At 34.2% G+C, this 21280-nt stretch overlaps 1 protein-coding gene and 1 non-coding gene across 2 annotated transcripts in view; one reads left to right on the forward strand and one right to left on the reverse strand.

Annotated features, from left to right (window-relative positions):
* Positions 1 to 21280, reverse strand: part of LOC111056614 — a 93295-nt gene that overhangs the window by 23481 nt on the left and 48534 nt on the right. The window lies entirely within an intron of this gene.
* Positions 368 to 439, forward strand: Trnap-cgg. The gene has a single exon. It is a non-coding gene; the product is annotated as a tRNA-Pro (tRNA).

Raw genomic sequence — 21280 nt, forward strand, 5'->3', positions numbered from 1 at the left:
TTTTTAATTGAGCGTCGACGTATATACAAGATTTTTGGAAATTTTGCATTTCAAGGATAATATAAAAGGAAAAAGGAGCCTCCTCCATACGCCAATATTAGAGTAAAAATCTGGTGTGGCGCACTCATACAACTTTCCTTGCCGTTATGAAAATTTATCACCAGAAACCTTCAAAGGATTAGAGTACGGTTGACGTGAAGTATGACAGGAACGCTTTTGAATACAAACAGTCCCACTTCTGAATAGTTTGACTGTTGACTGCTAGCAAAGATAGCTGTAGATAACTGTATAGCAGCTTTCACTTCCTCAAGGTCCATTGTAACTAGTGCTGAATTGTTATATGTTGGGTACTTTCAGCGAAGGGTATGGCCTGTTGGTCTAGGGGTATGATTCTCGCTTCGGGTGCGAGAGGTCCCGGGTTCAAATCCCGGACAGGCCCAACATTTTTTAATGAGCATTGTTGGAGATTAGTTGAAGATTTGTGTGAAATAGATGAAAGATAGATGAAATAGATGATTAAGCGTGTGGGTAGAGGAATTTTTATGAGAGATTAGGTAAAGTTTCAAAATCCTTGACAACCATAATATATCAAATTTAATTTTCAGAAGTAGGCTATTTTTTGAAATGGTCTACTCCGTAGGTGTAGTAAGAGAGTTGGGAAATTCGTGGAGAATTATCTATTGCATGGGGATTTACACTAAAGCCTGGTTTTCATTAGTAGAGTTAGTGGTAGAGTCCCTGGGCAAGTACTAACTATCTTGTGATCTCTCTCAATGAAAACGTTCGTGGTAGAGTAGAGTCATGGTAGAGTACTAGTTTTTAGTAGAGTAGAGTGGGATAGTACTCTACCACTTGCCTTCCCCCACCACCGCTTCTCACTCTACTTTACCAATACTATGCGAATGAAAACAGTCTCGAGCTAGTAGAGTCCTGCCGTAGGCTATCAAGTTTAAGAAGTACTGTTATTTATTAAAAAGTATTGACATTTTGGGATAGCATCGTGGGATAGTACTCTACCACTTCTCTTCCCCCACCACGTTTTCATACTCTACTCTACCACTACTATGCTAATGAAAACAGTCTCGAGCTAGTAGAGTAGAGTCATGCCGTAGGCTATCAAGTTTAAGAAGTACTGTTATTTATTTAAAAGTATTAATTGACCGAACGAAGTGAGGTCTTACATTCAAGTCGACGGTTTGGCATTTCTCTTAATGTTTAAATGTTTGAATGTTTAAATGTTTATATGTTGCGCATTTACGGCGAAACGCTGTAATAGATGTTCATGAAATTTGACAGGTATGTTCCTTTTTTAATTGCGCGTCGACGTATATACAAGATTTTTAGAAATTTTGCATTTCAAGGATAATATAAAAGGAAAAAGGAGCCTCCTTCATACGCCAATATTAGAGTAAAAATCAGACTATAGAATTATACATCATAAATCAGCTGACAAGTGATTACACAGATGTGTGGAGAAGCCAGTCTATTGCTGTATTTCCATAACAGGTAAGGTCTATAGTTTCAATCAGGTACTTGTGGATGAGAATACTGCGTGAGGTCTACTGTTCACAGAACTACTAGTTTATTAAAAAGTATTGACATTTTAAGGTTAGTTCTGTTCACTAGACAACACACTTTACCCACTATTCTCAATTGTAGTGAGAACAGTTACTCGACCAAGTAAGTAGAGTAGAGTTAGTTGGGTAGAGTTAGTATGCTAGTTACTCGACCACTAACTCTACTAGTGAAAACCAGGCTTAATAGTGTGGGGTATTATACTTTACTACTTGTCAATTTCCTTAGAAAATTTCCTCAACCTTATTGGAGGAATATTCTGTGTTATGTTTTTGAATTGATTATTGGAAATAATTATTGTTATCTCGTCATACCTCGATGACTAATCATAACTAATTATTCACATCATACCTAATTATTGATAGAAACTGAGAGTAAAATCTTCTTTTCCTACAGTTACGTTGGAAAGTGGCCATTGCTGCACTGATTACAGAACGCAAAGAATCACTTTTCCGCTCTAGTGCGGGAAAAATTTTTCTGCACTCCAGATTTGCAACATGACAACGCAAAATACTTAGTAGGTTATATGGAGCAACAGTGCAGCAAAATCAAAATGAAGTTGGTAACAGTGACTGCTGTGGCTGCTATAGTGAGCAGAGGTGCAACGAAGCACAACGCGCTAATTATTACTATTATATATTATAACCAACGACAACGAGGACTTTAGGATTTTAGGATTAAGGTTTTTATCAATAATAAAATTACACAGAAAAACATTTGATGCATTTCAGGCAATTTTACCCATAATTACCCACTTTTCATATTCAATGGTAACTGTAGGAAAAACTTAATGTGAAATACGTGCGCAAAGTTCCTCTGCTGCACTCAAGAAACCATTCCGCCCTCGCCTACGGCTCGGGCGTAAACGTTTCTTTCGGTGCAGCAAACTGTCACTTTGCGCACTAGTTGCACAAATAACTATTTTAGTTAGTTCACGCGATTTATCGAAGAATATTCATTTTCACAGACGAGTGCTTCGGCGAAAAGTAATTTTAAAGTTGAGAAATCTCAAAATGACATCCGGTAATTTACTAAACAAGTATGCTTGTGGCTTGTATGCCAATTATTTATGTTGTAACGCCAGACTTGAATACGATTCATAGTTATTAGCTAGTCAGACTACTTATTTCGGGAGATCAAAAAAATAAGATACTGTAGTTTGATTTTTGTCAGTCTTGTTCTCGTTCTTAATTTAAGCTCTTCGGTATTCGTATTCCTTAGGCGATCTGTTGATTTTTTATTTTTAATTCCAACAAGAATTAACACATTATCTAGCTCCAAACGTACGAGATATATTCCAAAACATTTAAAATACACTTATTCTTTTTCAGATAAAATAAATTATTAAATTTGTAAGGTTTGTTGCTATTCAAGTGTATTAGTAGCCTTTGAATACTAAATATGCTAAGTTTGTAAAATAAAGAGTTATAATATAATTTTAATTGAAAAAACAAAACTAAATGATTCACTTGAAAAACTGTTTATCGGTCCTGGAAATATACATAATTGATAAATAAAAAATGAAATAAATCACTGATTATAAAATATAATTTCACAATAATTATAAATAGGTACTAAATATGAATATCAATTTTGATTGAAAATACAAAATTGATAAATAAATAATATTCAAATGAATAACTGATTATAAAAAGTCATTTCTTAATATTAATAACCGTGTTTGATGTACGGTATTTTCTAGGGATCTCACAATACTTTTTTAAAGAATTCAATATCGGGGCACCGAGCTTCACTTGTTATTTTTATTTATTTATAAACAGAATACAATTCTCTAAAATGATCGTGTTCATATTTCACAGCGTGCTATATGTCATCTTATGAATTTCGGGGATGCGATATTTTGATTTTTCACATACTCACTCGCTCACTCACTTTTTTAATATCCACAGCTGTTCCAGCCAATAATGAATTATCCTTTTAATGTCGTTCAACGAGTTTTTCCAAGGATGAGACCCAGTGCAATCGAATCCTCATATCATAAACCTACTATGATCCAAATTTCGTGAAAATCGTTAGAGCCGTTTTCGAGATCCGTTAAACATAAATAACCAGATATATAAATAGATACAGAAATTGCTCACTTAATATTATTTATTTATTTAATCAATGAGAATTACACAACTTACAGAAAAGTACCACAGGCTTATACGCCCAAAACGGTTCCAATTCTAATTTATACAACAGTCCAAATGTAGATAGGATATGACGTGTCACTCAACATTCTTCAATTACACTCTCAATCTAAAATTCAGAACACACAAAAGTCATTCTTAAATTGAAAAAAATACTTCTAAATTGAATTGAATCAATCACAATTAATTAGAAAATTCCAAACTTTGGAAAAAATATAGAATTTTGAGATCGAAAGTCAAACAAACTATTTAGAACTTAGCACAGCTGATCTATATGACTACTATTTTATCTTTAATAAAATCGGATTATTCAAATCAGTAAATAAATCAATTCTATGACTAATTTTAATTAAAATATTAAAATTGAATAATGTTATTGAATAGAAATACACATATGTTGTCAAATTCTACACAAAAACTGTGTAGAATTTGTCAACATATTTGTGTTTTTATTCAATTATGGAACGGTTCTACAATATTGACAATGACTCAGTTGAATTTTTGAATAATGTAAATAAATAAACAGATAATTACTGAATTACCGAAAGGTTATTGCACTATATTGAAGCTCTATTACTGGTTTTAAATAATAAAAAAATATTACTCACACGGACTCTTTCAGTACTCCTTAGCCCTTAGCCGCGTTTTGGTTGTGTGCTGAGGTACAACTGAGGAGCTAACACCAAGAACATGTTAGCCTAGGACGAACTTCTTACCTCACTTGCCTCGCCTCGCCTCACCTCGCCTCGCCTCGCCTTGCCTCGCCTCACGGCCCTTCTTTGTGTGTTGTGTGGCTGACACTGAAAAAATGGCAGGGAGCAGAAACGGAAAAAAGATTTCAAGGCTGTTTTGTAAATGTCGAAAATAAATATGAACCTCTGGTCCCTTCCACCCCCATAACAATGGGGAAGACAGGGATCGATAATGTATTATACAGCCACATATACACCTCCTCACTGCAGACTCTTCCCTTCCCCCCACCATCTTTTCAATGTCTTGAAAGAAGTTGAAAGGTGACAGGTTGATGCGCGAAAATGGAAAACCTCACGCGGTCATATATAGATAAAGAGATAGATATACGGTATAGGGAATCAAAAATACATACTTGTCTGACTATATAGACGTGCACAACATGCAGAAATGAACTCTATATATATATATATATATATATATATATATATATATATATATATAATATATATATATATATATATATATATATATATATATGTGTGTGTGTGTGTGTGTGTGTGTGTGTGTATAATATAAACCACTACATATAGGGATACAAAAATACATACTTGTCTACCTATGTAGACGTACATAAGATGCAGAAATGAAAAATATATATATAAAACACTGCTTATTTTCTTCTACCTCCCATCATAACTATATATAGAAATATAGGGATACATTCAAAGATACATGTATCTACCTATGTACACAACATGTAGAAATAAAAGTATATTTAATGCTGCTTATTTTCTTCCACCCCTCATCATAACTATATATATGGAGATGCATATAGATTGATAACATTCCCGTATGTATATAATATAAATATAGCCCTGCATCTTTCTCCCCCTTCTCATCATTATAATTATACTAGTAGTTCTGTGAACAGTAGACCTCACGCAATATTCTCATCCACAAGTACCTGATTGAAACTATAGTTATGGAAATACAGCAATAGACTGGCTTCTCCACACATCTGTGTAATCACTTGTCAGCTGATTTATGATGAAAAATTGTATAGTCTGATTTTTACTCTAATATTGGCGTATGAAAGAGGCTCCTTTTTCCTTTTATATTATCCTTGAAATGCAAAATTTCCAAAAACCTTGTAGGCCTATATACGTCGACGCGCAATTAAAAAAGGAACATACCTGTCAAATTTCAAGAAAATCTATTACCGCGTTTCGCCGTAAATGCGCAACATATAAACATATAAACATGTAAACATATAAACATATAAACATTTAAACATTAAGAGAAATGCCAAACCGTCGACTTGAATCTTAGACCTCACTTCGCTCGGTCAATTATATACTTGAAAGATACATATAGATAGGATTCTCGTGTGTATATAAATATGAACAACATGCAACATTCAAAATATAACACGGTTTCTTTTCTTGCAATTCCCTTCCTATTATAACTATACTGTATATACAAATATAGGGAATATGCCCATGCTATATGGATATAAGCAACATGCACAATTTAAAATATAACACGACTTCTTTTCTTCCTCCCCTAAGATAAATATATATAGAGTTACATATAGATGAAGATGAAATCCTCATCATAAATAGATATGTAAAGAGCATGCGGGATAAAAATATAACATAGCTTATCTTCCTCAATTCTCAAATTATATAGATGTATAGAGAAGACATGCAAAACTGAAAATATAGCACCGTATCTTTTCTTCCACCCCTAAGATAAAGATATACTGAGATACATATGTAGATAAAATCCTCATCTATAGATATTATGGAAAATATAAAACTGCTTCTTTTCTTCCACTTCCACATACACAAATATAGAGATATAGATGAAATGATCCCACATTGATATAAACTATATGGATAATGAAAATATAAGAAGGCTACCTTTCTTGCAAACCTCCCAACCCCATCATGCCATCATTCATTGTATTTTTATTCATCTCGTGCGAGGCATTCAGTTTACAATGTAAGTTCACGGCTGAAGTCATGGCTGTTGCGCTACCCTTGTCCCTTGTACCCTTGTACCTTGGACTCAGCAAGAATTTCCATACTTTTTCTTCTTTCCGTGATTTTTCTTCACCTTGTTTGACCTCTCACCTTATCATCCCATTTCTCGATTCCTTTTTATTTTTCTATTTGTCCCTCATTCACTGACATCTCATTGTTCTGTGAATGGAAACACTGTGTATATTCAAATGTCGGGGCACCGAGCTTTGCTCGTTATTTATTTATTGATAAACAGAACTCAATTCTTTAAAATGATTGGAGAAGGACTAACAGGCATAGCCCAAAACTGTTTCTTCCCCGAATTTTGATTTATACTCTATAAATATTCCAAAAAGTAGTTTATGTTCCATACACTTGAATTCAGGTGAAATTTTCAGTCCAAATATTTGAAAACATAAAAGTTCTAATTTAGATTGTTTACATACCAAATTGAATAACAAAATAACACTCACTAATCACTTAGAACTGTATATGAATATTATGATATAATACCATCTCATGTCAACAAATCAGATTACTGTACTTTGATCGAGTCAATTAAAATTTCTAGATTTCTCGCGAGATACGGTAAGATAGTTGATTACACAGCTGATCTCCCACACAGGTACACGCATCTTCTGTTATCGACAGACGACGAAATCATCATCTGTTTTTCCAAGGATGAATTATCCTTTTCATGTCCTTCAGCGAGTTTTCTCAGGGATGAGACCTAGTGAAATCGAATTTTGATATCATAACCTACTATATTCCAAATTTCGTGAAAATCGTTAGAGCCGTTTTCTAGATCCGTTGAACATAAATTGAACATATAACCAGATAGCCAGATAACCAGATATAAAAATAGAAAAATATAAACAAATATACAGAAATTGCTCGCTCAATATGATAAGATTTTGTTGATTTTCTGGTAATTTCTTGCCTAAAGTTTACAATTCAATTTAATCCCACGTAAGATTACAAAACTTGTACAGTAAAAACTTTCAAATAATATCCTCTTCTATTTCTCTTTCAGTGTTTCCTTTCAATCTCACATCAACCTCCCAAATTTATAATAATTATTGAAAATTATCATAATTCACAATAATAAAACGTGAAATCTTCTGATAATTCTTACTGTTGATTCAACTCTCATTCAAAATATTCATTCATCATAATCATGCAAAAGTCAAATTGGACTTACTCAGTTTCTAATCTACTATTGACTTGATACTATAGGTACTTAATACCTATTGACTTGAATCTCTAACATTTTATGAATAAATTAATACTGAATTTATTTGTATTGTAATTTAATTGCCAATGGTTGATATGGAATAGCAATGCTTGAGAAAGATGGTGACTTGCAGTTTTCAATCACATTTTTTCTGCTGTTTTATCAGTAATTATCAGCTTTAGCCTATCATTCCACTGATCTTCATCTACTCTCCTTTTTTATCCCATTTCTTTTTTCCTCTTCTTCTTTAAGTTATTATTTTATTCTATTGTGTCGAATCTTATTTCTTCCTCTTTCCCAAACCTACTTGCCAACTATCTTTATCACTCCACTAATTTTCATCTACTTTTCTTCTCTATTCCATTTCTTTCTTCCTCATGAATTTTTTTGCAATATAGTGCCGAATCATACCTCTTATTATCCTACCCCAAACCTACTTGCCAACTTTTTTCTCTGAAATTGTTAGCGAATTAAAACATACATACCTGAATAGAACCGTGCATGTGAAATGTTTGCATGCTAGCTTCCAACTAACTTTTATTGAATTCTGAATTTTATTCGCATGCTTCATGTATTGCCGAGTTCTTCCTGATCTATTCTTTCTTTCAGGTTTTTTGTTTTGACATTTCGGTGAATGCAATTTCAACTTGCACCGTGGAAACGTGTACTGAAACTTCTAGTAGCAATCTCAACTTTATCGATAGAATCGAATTGGAATCTCTTGACATTTATCAAACTTGTTTGATTGACAGCTGTATTGAATGTTGAATAATCTTACAATTTCGGGGACCGAGCTTCGCTCTGGAGTACAAAAGCATAAAAAATTTATTACGAAAGAAGAAATTATAATAAAATTCATAGTTCATACAGAAATGTTCTATCTAATCACAGTAAATTGAGATTCATTCCCAGAGGAATGCAAAAATTTCCCTCACAAAGGCCCGGTTGCACAAAAGCAGGTTAAATTTCAATCCTGTTTAACTTAACGTGAACCAAATCAGAGAAGACCATTTCAAAAAGATGTATCTACTGGAATTAAACAGGATTGAAAATAACCCGGCTTTTTTGCAACCGGCACTAAGTACCTGATTGAATGATTACAAAAGATTACAGCTGAGTCATAATTTTGACACAGTCCCACACACATGAACTCGCTCACTCACTTCCATCATCAACAGACTACGAAATAATTATTTTCAGCTGTTTTTCCAAGGATGAATTATAAGTATCATCTTAATATGGTTCAGCGAGTTTTTCCAGGAATGAGACCTAGTGCAATCGAATTTTTATATTATAAACCTACTATGTTCTGAATTTCGTGGGAATCGTTAAAGCCGTTTTCGAGATCCGGTGAAATACAAACATATAAACATCTAAACATCCAAACATCTAAACAGAAATTTCTAGTTTACAGTATAGGATAGTTTTACAGAGTTTTCATGTTTATTGTACAAGATAGATTGATATATTTTCAAATACATTCATTGGATAGTTTTACTTTGAGATAATTTGAGTACATTTAGCTCAGTCCTCGACAAAGTAATTTCTTTACAGATAGGTTTATAGTTCTCTGTGGGTACTGTACATATATAAAAACAAAAAAAAAAACACGATAATCTTGTTATAGTGAGGCCCACGTTATAATGGCAGTGGAGAAAGATAGGAGAACAAAGTTGCCGATTCTCTGTCTTGTCACTGTCTTCTATAGAAAATAGCTGATACCAATATATCTGATGTAATATTGACTGTTCATTCTTGTTAAAAATAATAAATTTTTTTCTATTCATTAAGTAAATATATTTTCAATGATTTGATAATTAATTATTGTTAATCAATTTTGTTAATTAATTTTGTTAATTAATTAATAATTCCACATTGTTAAATACGATCTGGCAACAGAGCAAAAGACAGAGCGAGAAAGAGATAGCGCTATCCGCTTTGTTGATTGATAGACAAGGATAGCAATACCATTGCTAATCAAACACTGCCAATATAACGGGGACCTCACTATAGTGTTCAACTAAAAATTCATCATCTATTGTTGGAGAACAAAGAGTCCAGAGTGAAAATCATCTCAATCTGTCAGTATTCGTTGAATGGGGAAGGATATCACTATAGTGATATTTTCTTCAATAATATTATCCATATCTGGATCTAAACGAAAAAATTTTTTTTCATTAAGTAAATATATTTTTGATGATTTGATAATAAATTTCCATAATAAATTAAGATTAAATATTTCGTTAATTAATTATATTCCTACATTGTTGAAAACAATCTGGCAACTTGTGGAGCTTGAAAAGGATAGTGCTATTTGCTTGGTCGAATGTTAGACAAGGGTAGCAGCACTAATGTTAATCAAATACTGTCTTTATATCGTTGACCTCACTATAGCCTGGTTTTCACTAGTAGAGTTAGTGGTCGAGTAACTGGCATACTAACTCTACCGAGCTAACTAATATTTACTCTACTCTACTTAATTGGTCGAGTAACTGTTCTCACAGCTATTGAGAATAGTAGGTAAAGTGTGTTGTCCAGTTAAAAAAACTAACCTTAAAATGTCATGTACTCTACTCTACTCTTGAGTGACTACTCTACTAGCTCTAGACTGTTTTCAGTAGCATGGTAGTGGTAGAGTAGAGTGAGAAGCGGTGGTGGGGGAAAGCAAGTGGTAGAGTACTATCCCACGTTGCTATCCCACTGTACTCTACTAAAAGCTAGTGGTAGAGTAGAGTGAGAAGCGGTGGTGGGGGAAGGCAAGTGGTAGAGTACTATCCCACGTTGCTATCCCACTCTATTCTACTAAGAACTAGTGGTAGAGTAGAGTGAGAAGCGGTGGTGGGGTAAGGCAAGTGGTAGAGTACTATCCCACGGTGCTATCCCACTCTACTCTACTAAAAACTAGTGGTAGAGTAGAGTGAGAAGCGGTGGTGGGGGAAGGCTAGTGGTAGAGTACTATCCCACTCTACTCTACTAAGAACTAGTGGTAGAGTAGAGTGAGAAGTGGTGGTGGGGGAAAGCAAGTGGTAGAGTACTATCCCACGTTGCTATCCCACTGTACTCTACTAAAAACTAGTGGTAGAGTAGAGTGAGAAGCGGTGGTGGGGGTAGGCAAGTGGTAGAGTACTATCCCACGTTGCTATCCCACTGTACTCTACTAAGAACTAGTGGTAGAGTAGAGTGAGAAGCGGTGGTGGGGGAAGGCAAGTGGTAGATTACTATTCCACGGTGCTATCCCACTCTACTCTACTAAAAACTAGTGGTAGAGTAGAGTGAGAAGCGGTGGTGGGGGAAGGCAAGTGGTAGAGTACTATCACACGGTGCTATCCCACTCTACTCTACTAAAAATCTGGTGTGGCGCACTCACACAACTTTCCTTGCCGTTATGAAAATTGATCACTGACGCTAGTGTTCCCGCGCATCTCAAGCAGTGGCGGCTCGTCCTATGTGTTCAATGGTTCATTGAACCCCCAGAATTGAATCAACTTCCTATACAATGATGAATTTGCAACTCAAATAATTATATTTTTATTTTATTCTCATTAAATTACATCACAACATTTTTCATCTACGTAAACGTTGATGTTTTGCTGCCGGTGCCTGAGATCCCGGAGTGGCTTGCTTGAAACAGCACCGAATGGGATGACGAGACGGGTGGAGGTGGAAAACAGTGTTCATTCCCCGATGTGAACCCGAAAACAGGGCTGGGTGAGGTAGTGGAACGGAGGAGGGGAATCGGTTTGCTAGCACGGATTTGGTTCACAATCCTGTCTGAACCAATTTTGCACGAGTTCATCCGAGAGTAGCCGAACCTAGCCGAGGCAAGTGAAGCATTCGGTAAACCTCGGAATGAATCGTGAGTATTCGTGATACGGAGTGCCATCTTGAACTTGCTTATAACCAATAAATTTAAATTTGGTGGCAGTAAACAGTAAAAAAGCGGTAAACAAGAAGTAGCCTAAGCGTGACAGTTTTGAGGTTATACGGTATGGTTTCGGGTATACACTGTTTACAGTTGTGATAGATCTCACTGCATTTTTCGTTATATAAATTTGTTTTGCGTGTAGAAGAATATAGTGATTTCTAGTGTGTTTCGTGTATTCATGAGTATTTCTAGTGTGTCCATTTTCTTTTAGTCAGAGTGTGAATATAATTTATTGTGATACCGTAACAGCATTTTGATGAAGAAATATGAATAAGGTTCAGTATTTGTTAAATACAAACAATATTGATATTGAGGGTAGGTGTAAAATAAAACATAATGGTGACCAACTCCCGAAGTAAAAATCAAACAAGAAAAATATGAACAGGACAAAAAATTTATATTTGTAGAAAATATGCTCAATCTTTGGGGTGTAATTCCTTAAAATTATTATTGATCACTTTCACACTTGATTATGCTCAATACTGTATATCCTCTTGACCTTTCTGTCCAATAGATCATGAGGTTGAACCCCCAAGCTAGAAGATCACGAGCCGCTACTGATCTCAAGTCTACTATTCAAATATTTGAGCCAGCTGGTGACAGGGCAATAACGCTGGAGATACACATGAGGTCTGCTATCTCTTCATAGTGAATGATTTAATAGAATCAACAATAATTTGCAATTGAATAATCACATTTTCTCGAATTTAAAGCTTATTTTCAATTTTAGGTGAAAATGTTACTGAACATTAATTGTAGAGATTTTCATGCTCAATCTACTCCACTTGATTTTTTTTGTTTCAATTAAATCTGAAGCCTGATAATTGGGAATCTATCTGCATTGATGGGGCGGAGCTCCTGAAATTTTTACAGATATGGGACTTGTGGCAGTTGATAGAGCTTGTCGATGACTATTTTAGGTATGAATTTGATCAAAATCGTTGGAGCCGTTTCCGAGAAAATCACGGAAAACCCTGTTCTTGACAACATTTTCGCCATTTTAGCCGCCATCTTGAATTGCATTTGATCGAAATTGTTCGTGTCAGATCCTTATAGTGAAAGGACCTTAAGTTCCAAATTTCAAGTCATTCCGTTAATTGGGAGATGAGATATCGTGTACACAGACGCACATACACACATACAGACCAATACCCAAAAACCACTTTTTTGGACTCAGGGGACCTTGAAACGTATAGAAATTCAGAAATTTGGGTACCTTAATTTTTTTCGGAAAGCAATACTTTCCTTACCTATGGTAATAGGGCAAGGAAAGTAAAACTAGTACTCTACCATGAACGTTTTCATTGGGAGAGTTTACAAGATAGTTAGTATTTGCCCAGGGAACTAACTCTACCACTAACTCTACTAATGAAAACCAGGCTCATAGGCTACTGAAAATATACCAAAATAATGTATTACGTTACGAAAAGTACTGCGATACTGTACCGTATTGTTCGTGTTACTGTAAAGTAAATATTGTTAATTCGTCAGAAATTTTAATGTTCAAAGTAAAAACTAATACATTATTAGCCTCATCCGTTCAATTCGAATGACAAAAGGTAGTTTAAGTTTTGTTTTAATTATAGTTAAGTTGCCATTGCACTTATCCCTTTGTCTGGGCATTATTGATGAGAGTTGTTAGTTACCACCCACTGACATCTCATTAAACTAATGAAAATAAACGATCACTGGTCATGTTGTACCGAAACCATTGTTACAGAACTGTGTTGTTGCCTATCAATTGGAATGAATGATTAAACAGTCGTTTGTTGATTGTCTAATTAAGTAATTTGTACTGTAGTTTCATACAGTACTTTTTGCTCTTGAATATTGTTGCACATCAGAATCAAGAATCTGAAATTCATTCATGGAATTAAATAAAAACACACATAAATGTTGTCAAATACTACACAATTTGGTACAGGACCATGGTTTCGTGACCACACACACGTCACATTTTCAAGCTGACTGGAACTCTAGAATCTTCATTTTCATTCATGGAACTCTAGAATCCTTATCAGAGTAATAAATTGATAATGTCTGCAGTTTTTACTTTCCTTGCCCTATCATAGGTAAGGAAAGTATTGCTTTCCAAAAAAATTTAAGATACCCTAATTTCATGTTTTCCATACGTTTCAAGGTCCCCTGAGTCCAAAAACATGATTTTTGGGTGTTGGTCTGTGTGTGTGTATGTGTGTGTGTATGTGTGTGTGTGTATGTCTGTGAACACGATAACTCCATTCCTAATTAACCGATTGACTTGAAATTTTAAACTTAAGGTCCTTATACCATGAGGATCCGACAATACGAAATTCAATAAAATTCAATTCAAGATGGCGGAAAAAATGGCGGATAATTACTAAAGACCATGTTTTTCACGTTTTTCTCGAAAACGGCTCTAACGATTTTCTTCAAATCTATACCATGGATAGCTATTTATAAGCCCTATCAACTGACATGAGTCTCATTTCTGGGAAAATTTCAGGAGCTCCGTAAAATTTCTTGAAAAAAATGGCGGATAATGACTAAAAAACCATGTTTTTCACGGTTTTCTCGAAAACGGCTCTAACGATTTCCTTCAAATTTATACCATGGATAGCTATTTATAAGCCCTATCAACTGGCATGAGTCTCATTTCTGGGAAAATTTCAGGAGCTCCGTAATATTCTTGAGAAAAATGGCGGATTATGACTAAAAATCCATGTTTTTCACGGTTTTCTCGAAAACGGCTCTAACGATTCCCTTCAAATTTATACCATGGATAAATTTATTCATAAGTCCTATCAAATGACATGAGTTTTTTTTTCTGGGAAAATTGCAAGAGCTCCGTAATATTCTTGAGAAAAATGGCGGATAATTACTAAAAAAACCATGTTTTTCACGATTTTCTCAAAAATAACTTGACCGATTTTTATCAAATTCATACCCTGTATAGTTATTCATCAGTTCTATCAACTGGCATGAGTCTCCTTTCTGGGTAACCAATGGGGGGTCCACCCCATCCTTGGGAAATGGACTTAGTAACCTCCTTCTCGTGCATGAGGTAGGTAGCGCAGTTCATAAAAAGAACACATAGTCGAGATATTTCATCTGTAGAGCAGCTGTTTTGACGACTTTAAAAAAATGACGACTAAAAAAATCATTGAATTTCACAATTCACACAAAGAAAAAGTACTCTGAAAACAATTATATAAATATATACAGAAGTCTGATCGTAGTTTCAAATATGAGCAAGGAAAGTTGTGTGAGTGTACCACACCAGATTTTTATCGTTGTTAACCATCTATATTTTTCATTTCTAATCGATATTCTATATAATATAAAGGAAAGAATTGGCTTATACACGTGCAGGATAGGAATCTCATGGATGAGGCATCATCATGTCCGAACTACTAGACTTGAAATTTTCCATATACAGAGTGAATCATATGTATGGGACCCCTTCAATAAGTTGGAGACTGTTGTAGATATAATACTGTAACTTTCAGGATAAGTTATTGGTCAAATTCTCTACCTTTTGACGTACAACTGAATTTCAATCAGTCATGAAGGGATCTTGGGTGTTGTAACTGGAATATTTTAAATGTTAACACCCATTGTGTGGTACATCATTTTAAAAGCCTTTTCAAAACAAGAAAGATGGCATGAATAAAAAAAGTTCTATGATGCTTGTATCCAAAATGGCGGCTGATTAAAATTCATCAATATTTTTTTTAAAAACTCAAACTTCAATCAGCCGCCATTTTGAATACACGTATCATTTTGCCGATGCCATCTTTCTTGTTTCAAAAAGGTTTTTAAAATGATGTACCTAAAAATGGGTGTTTACATTTAAAATAATCAAGTTACAACCCCTAAGTCACCCCCTTATGAGGGGTTGAGATTCACTTGTACGTCGAAAGGTAGAGTATTTGACCAACAACTTATCCAGAAGTTCCGTTTTTATATCTACAACAGTTTCCAATTTATTAAAGGGTTCCTATACATATGACCATAGAGAAACAATAGCATGAGTAGATATCCCATGGTATAGGGCGTTTATGTCGCAACTTTTACTGTTATCTCAAGCTGATAGTCCACGTAGTTCTCTCCTGTAAAGTTTTATGACGCTGCTAGTCTCTCATATTGTGCCGCTCATACACTCTTACCCGGTCAAAACAGTAAAAATCGACAATAATCGACAGTAATTGGCTTGAGATAACAGTAAAAGTTGCGACATAAACGCCCTATACCATGGGATATCTACTTACGCTATTGTTTCTCTATGATATGACTCACTCTGTATAATATAATAAAGGGATTAACTGGCTTATACACGTACAGGATAGGAAATGAATGAATGACGCATCATCACGTCTGAACTACTGGACTGATTAACTTGAAATTTTGCATCTTAATTCACCGAGGATGGTTCTAGGCCTATTTTGAATTCTTCAAAATTTCAGTAGGTCAATTTTTCAGTTTGACAAGTTTTTAATTAGACCCTTGCGGAGCACGGGTTACCTGCAAGTCTGCACATAAAATTTGACCATTTATATTTTCGCTGACTAATCAATCACTAACCGATGTTGTCATAATACTTTTTCGCGTGCCTGTTGGCCAATTATTGTCACCTCGGTCGCACAGTTTTTAATATTTCATTTGGAAAAACATTTTCCATTTAGGTTCACTCCGCTTTTGGACATTGGCCTTTGAGCCTGTTTTGTGCATTTTGCCGAAAGCGCGAATATTTCTGTTGAAAAAATCATTCGAATTTTGAGTTAGTATTGTCTGAATTCGTGAATAAGGTGGAAAGGTGTACTAGAAATTGTATTTTTTCCAATATTTGAGCTCTGTGAATAGTATAGTGTTAACAGAGGTTTCAAAATTTTGTTCCTCTTCTGTTTCTACTGCATATAGATTAAAATTGATTTGAAACTACTAATTCTTATTGAGTTCACTGAACAGCTCATTCCATAATTGATATTTATTCGTTTTTAATGATAATTTTCAAAATTTTCTGGTTAACTTGTGTGCAAGTGTTCAATAAATTTTGGCGGACAATAATTATAATTACATTAATTCCAAACACTTGATAAATTTCTCCAAGAACTGTGATTGGGTTTGAATATCAAATTTCTATTCACCTGGAATATTCTGGAACTATTTTAATATTGTAAGTAATTATTTAATGAGAATGAATTTAATTTCAAGTATACTAATCATTAATAATAAAATAGGTACCTAACTGGATCTACCTAGGTAAATAGGTACCAAGCTAGGTTTTACATTCTATGTTTCAGTTGTTTTTAGCTTGGTTGGAGCCAAGAGAACCATGAGCTTAAGCCAAGCAAGAGTTGTAAAATTTATAGGTGTTGAAATATTTCTTAGTCTTTTACCTATTTTTCTCAGCAACAATAAATCAATAACGGAATGTATTTTTAATTTTATTTATTTCTTTATATTATTATTATTAGTCGTAGAGCTCCCTAAGTGGAAGACGCTGAGTAAAATCATGATCATCGATTTTTATTAGACTTGGCGGTTTTCTTGTTCGCCACCCAGCTTTTCATTCTCTGAGAAAATGCAGCTTTTCTTTCTTCACTCCACCTTGTGCCAACTCTTGGTGCTTTTATCTCTGGAATAATTTCCCATTTGTTCACTTTTGTTTTGAAATTATTTCTATTTTTAATTTCATCATCAGTAATTCCTGCCAAAACTAGATCTTTCTTATTTCTTTATTTATTATTCTTTTCTACATTTTTTTTCATTTGTGTACCTCAATTCCTATCAATTCACTACAAATGATTGAAGTCAGATTGTCTATACATTTTTGTGTGCAACAGATTTGACAGAATTGTCTCTGATTGAAATACAGTAGCTACCAAAATCATATAAATTTCTACATTCACTCAATGGATTCAACACTTGAAAATACATTGAATTGATAAAATATTTCTATTCTTGTCATCAATTTCTATTACAGTAAAGTTCTGAAATTGAAATATTAAAATGTCTCTCGACATTAATAAGAATTCAGCAATAATTCTTCTGAAACCACGTGAAACCATGGTTCTGTTTTAAAGTTTTCAATAAATTTTTAGTGAAATTTGACAATATCTTTGTTTTCTTATTATGGAGAGATTTCACAACATCACCATCAATTCTACTATTGTTATTTTATTTTAAAACCAGACATACAGGGTGGCACAGAGAAACGGGAAATTTTGAAATAACCATAATAAACCAACGAAAATTTTACAAAACATTTTTAATGCTGAAAATGTGTTAGTCAAGAGTGGAAAAATACATTTTTAAAAATCACATCTGTTAAGTGATGTCCATTGCGCCTAACACATTCGTTCAATCGATTTTGAAGACTAAGCATTGTGCGATGCAATGTGTCCTCCGGGATGTAGGCGATGTGTTCTTTAATTCTGAGTCTTGAGGTCAATAAGATTTCTTGGCTTAGGTACACAACGCTCTTTACATGTCCCCATAGAAAGACGTCGCAAACTGAAAGGACTAGAGACCGAGGAGGCCAAGTGACGTTAGCGTTCCTTGAAATTATGCGCTCCCCAAACAAACGTCTCAATGCAGCCATTCACAGATTGGCAGTGTGTGAGGTGGCTCCTTCCTGTTGAACGAGGTTTGCTGAATTTCAATATCTGGAAAAGCAAAAATGTCTCCAGCATATGAACGTATCGTTGAGATGTGACCGTTACAGTGGAACCATTTTCATCCTCAAAAAAGTAAGGCTCAATCACCCCTCGACGAGACACTGCATACCATACAGTAACTTTGGGGCTGCATAACGGAAGTTGGTGAAGTTCCGCGGGATTTTGTTGAGCCCAGTAACGCATGCTCTGCTTATTGACATGTCAATTTAAATGAAAGTGGGCCTCATCAGACATCCAAAGATTTTAAAGGAAGTTTGCAACGTCATTGATTTTAGTCAGTAGCTGTTGACAAAAAGCTAAGCGTGACTCACCGTCATTGGATTTTAGATTTTGAACAATCTGAAGCTCTTAAGGATGAAAGTGTAGGCTGTGCAAAATTCTTTTCACGCTCCGACGACTAAGTTGTAATGATGAGGCAATTTTTCGTACTGAACGACGCGGACTCCTTTCCACTGCGTCGCACTGCATCAACGTTTTCTGGGGTTCGAACACTCACTACACTCCCAGGAGGTTTCTTCAAGGCCGAACCAGTCTCTTCGAAATTCCGAACCCATGTCAATTTTGCATGTGAGGAAGGAACTCGGCCGCGGGGAGGAATATCATAATGGCGCCGGAACTCTCGTTGTGCAGCTGTTGCACTGTCGCCATTTTTGTAGTGCGCTCTCATGGCGACTGCACGCTCCGCTCCACTCTACTGCTCCATCTCATCTAAATGACGTAAATGCCCGTTACTACTTGACGTCATGACACCTTCTTCCCACTCCTACGAGACTTACGCCGTGTACCAACGGCAAATTCAAAATTTTCTGTTTCTGTGTGCCACCCTTTATTTTAAATGTAAACACCCATTGTGTGGTACATCATTTTAAAGGCCTTTTTGTAACAAGAAAAATGACATCAATAAAAATGTTCTATGATACTTCTATTCAAAATGGCGGCTAATTGGAGTTTTAGTTTTTAAAGAGATGATTGGTAAAGTAATGAAACTTAAAACAACACTTTTTTAAAACGAATAACAAAACACATTGAAAAAACTAGTTGATTATTTAGTAGCCAAATCTGTTTACTACTATTCACATATCATTTTACACACTATTATTTACATTTATGACAGCCTGGCACACTGTCAAACGTTGGGATGAGGGCATTTCGAGCATCTTTTGAAATTTAAATAGTAGTAAACAGATTGCTAAATAAATAACCAGTTTTTTCAATGCGTTTCATTATTCATTCAAAAAAAGTGTTGTTTCAAGTTTCATTACTTTACCAAACATTTATTTAAAAACTAAAATTTCAATTAGCCGCCATTTTGAATACAAGTACCATAGAACATTTTTATTAATGTCGTCTTTCTTATTTCAAAAAGGCCTTTAAAATGATGTCTCACACAATGGGTGTTTACATTAAAAATATTCGAGTTACAACCCCTAAGTCACCCACTTTTGAGTGGTTGAAATTCGGTTGTACGTCAAAAGGTAAAGTATTCAACCAATAACTTATCATACTGAAAGATGCAGTATTGTATCTACAACAGTCTCCAACTTATTGAAGGGTTCCCATACATATCTGACTCACTCTGTATATTCTTCTATTACATTTTTGCCTATGTTTCAATCCTTATCTCTCCATTTCACATTATTTTTATTATGACTTTCTCGTTTTAAGTGAAGTGAAGCTTCGCGAGTTCTAACTTGAGTAATAATTGACAAGATTTCATCTTTGCAATATGTCTCGATTAAGCTATTCATTCTATTGAATAATAATGTAGAACTTTTAAAAATGTCTTGTGTTTTATCTAGATGTGTATTTCAACTTTTATTCTCTTCTTCATTATTTTAATTTCATTACTTTTTCATCTTTCATCTATTACAAATACTGTATTAGCCACTCACTAAATGGCAGCTTTCCATGTTCGTGGCATCTCCTATACCTTCCCAATTTTCTATTCGTTTTAAAACTAATTTAATCAGTTGTGATAAGGTTTTCCATAATATATTTATTTATGTTACTTATTTTTCTACTTTTTGGTACATTGTTATCAATAGCTCATTCAATGTACTATCCAACTACGCAATTTTCTTTCCATAATGTCAAACGAACTGATTTGAGTTTCAATTTATTTCCATTGCTTCAGTATGAGTGAGATACATTTTCAAATTATCCTACAATAACTTTCCAAAATTGATTTGAGAAAATTTGCAAATGTCTCAAAGCTACTAATAAACTATCGGACTTTGTGTTCTATTTTTTTATTGTAACTGTGAATTGAAACTTTACTTCATTCCATTACAGAAGACTGACTTTGTTGAAAGTGTGATCAATTTTTATAAAGCTTCAATTGCAATTTCATGACATTCTTTCAATGAGATCTCGTTTTCTGGAGCATTATTGCAACGATTTAGCTGGTATCTATAATCTGTTGTGTCCATAATAATAAGAGAAAATTTTTCTCTTAAATTTATTACATTCACAGTACTGTATTGAATTGAAATTTTCACTCTCAAACCCAAGTTTTCGGGCATCTTTTTTTTAATGACTAATAAAAAGAACCACAATATCGTCGTTAAGATGAAATGTAAATTATTTGTAACATATCTAGTAATTGTAAGTAATGTATATAATATTTACAATTATTCTACTATGATTTTATAATTATTAAAGTATTGAGTTGAGTTTCTATTATAATTTATGAATTAGAATAATTTATATTAATAATTGTTGTCCATCTTTGTTGGAAAGAATAACTTATAGTGAACATATTATGTTCAGTTTCAACAGTTAACTAATTCTCGTGTATAACAACTCAGTTCCATGTAAAAAACTTAATATTTCAGTTTTACAATCCATAAATTGACAGAATATTCATCTAATATATCATTTTCAATCATTATTTAGGATTTTTAATTCTTTGAGTTCTTCTTCATGATCATCTCATGAGCTTGTTATCCGGTAATGTTTTTACTTACCGTATTTATTTTAATATATTCTACCATATTATGATTATCATTGCTTGTGTA

This window comes from Nilaparvata lugens, chromosome 3 (genome assembly GCF_014356525.2).
Source record: "Nilaparvata lugens isolate BPH chromosome 3, ASM1435652v1, whole genome shotgun sequence".
Lineage (NCBI taxonomy): Eukaryota > Metazoa > Arthropoda > Insecta > Hemiptera > Delphacidae > Nilaparvata > Nilaparvata lugens.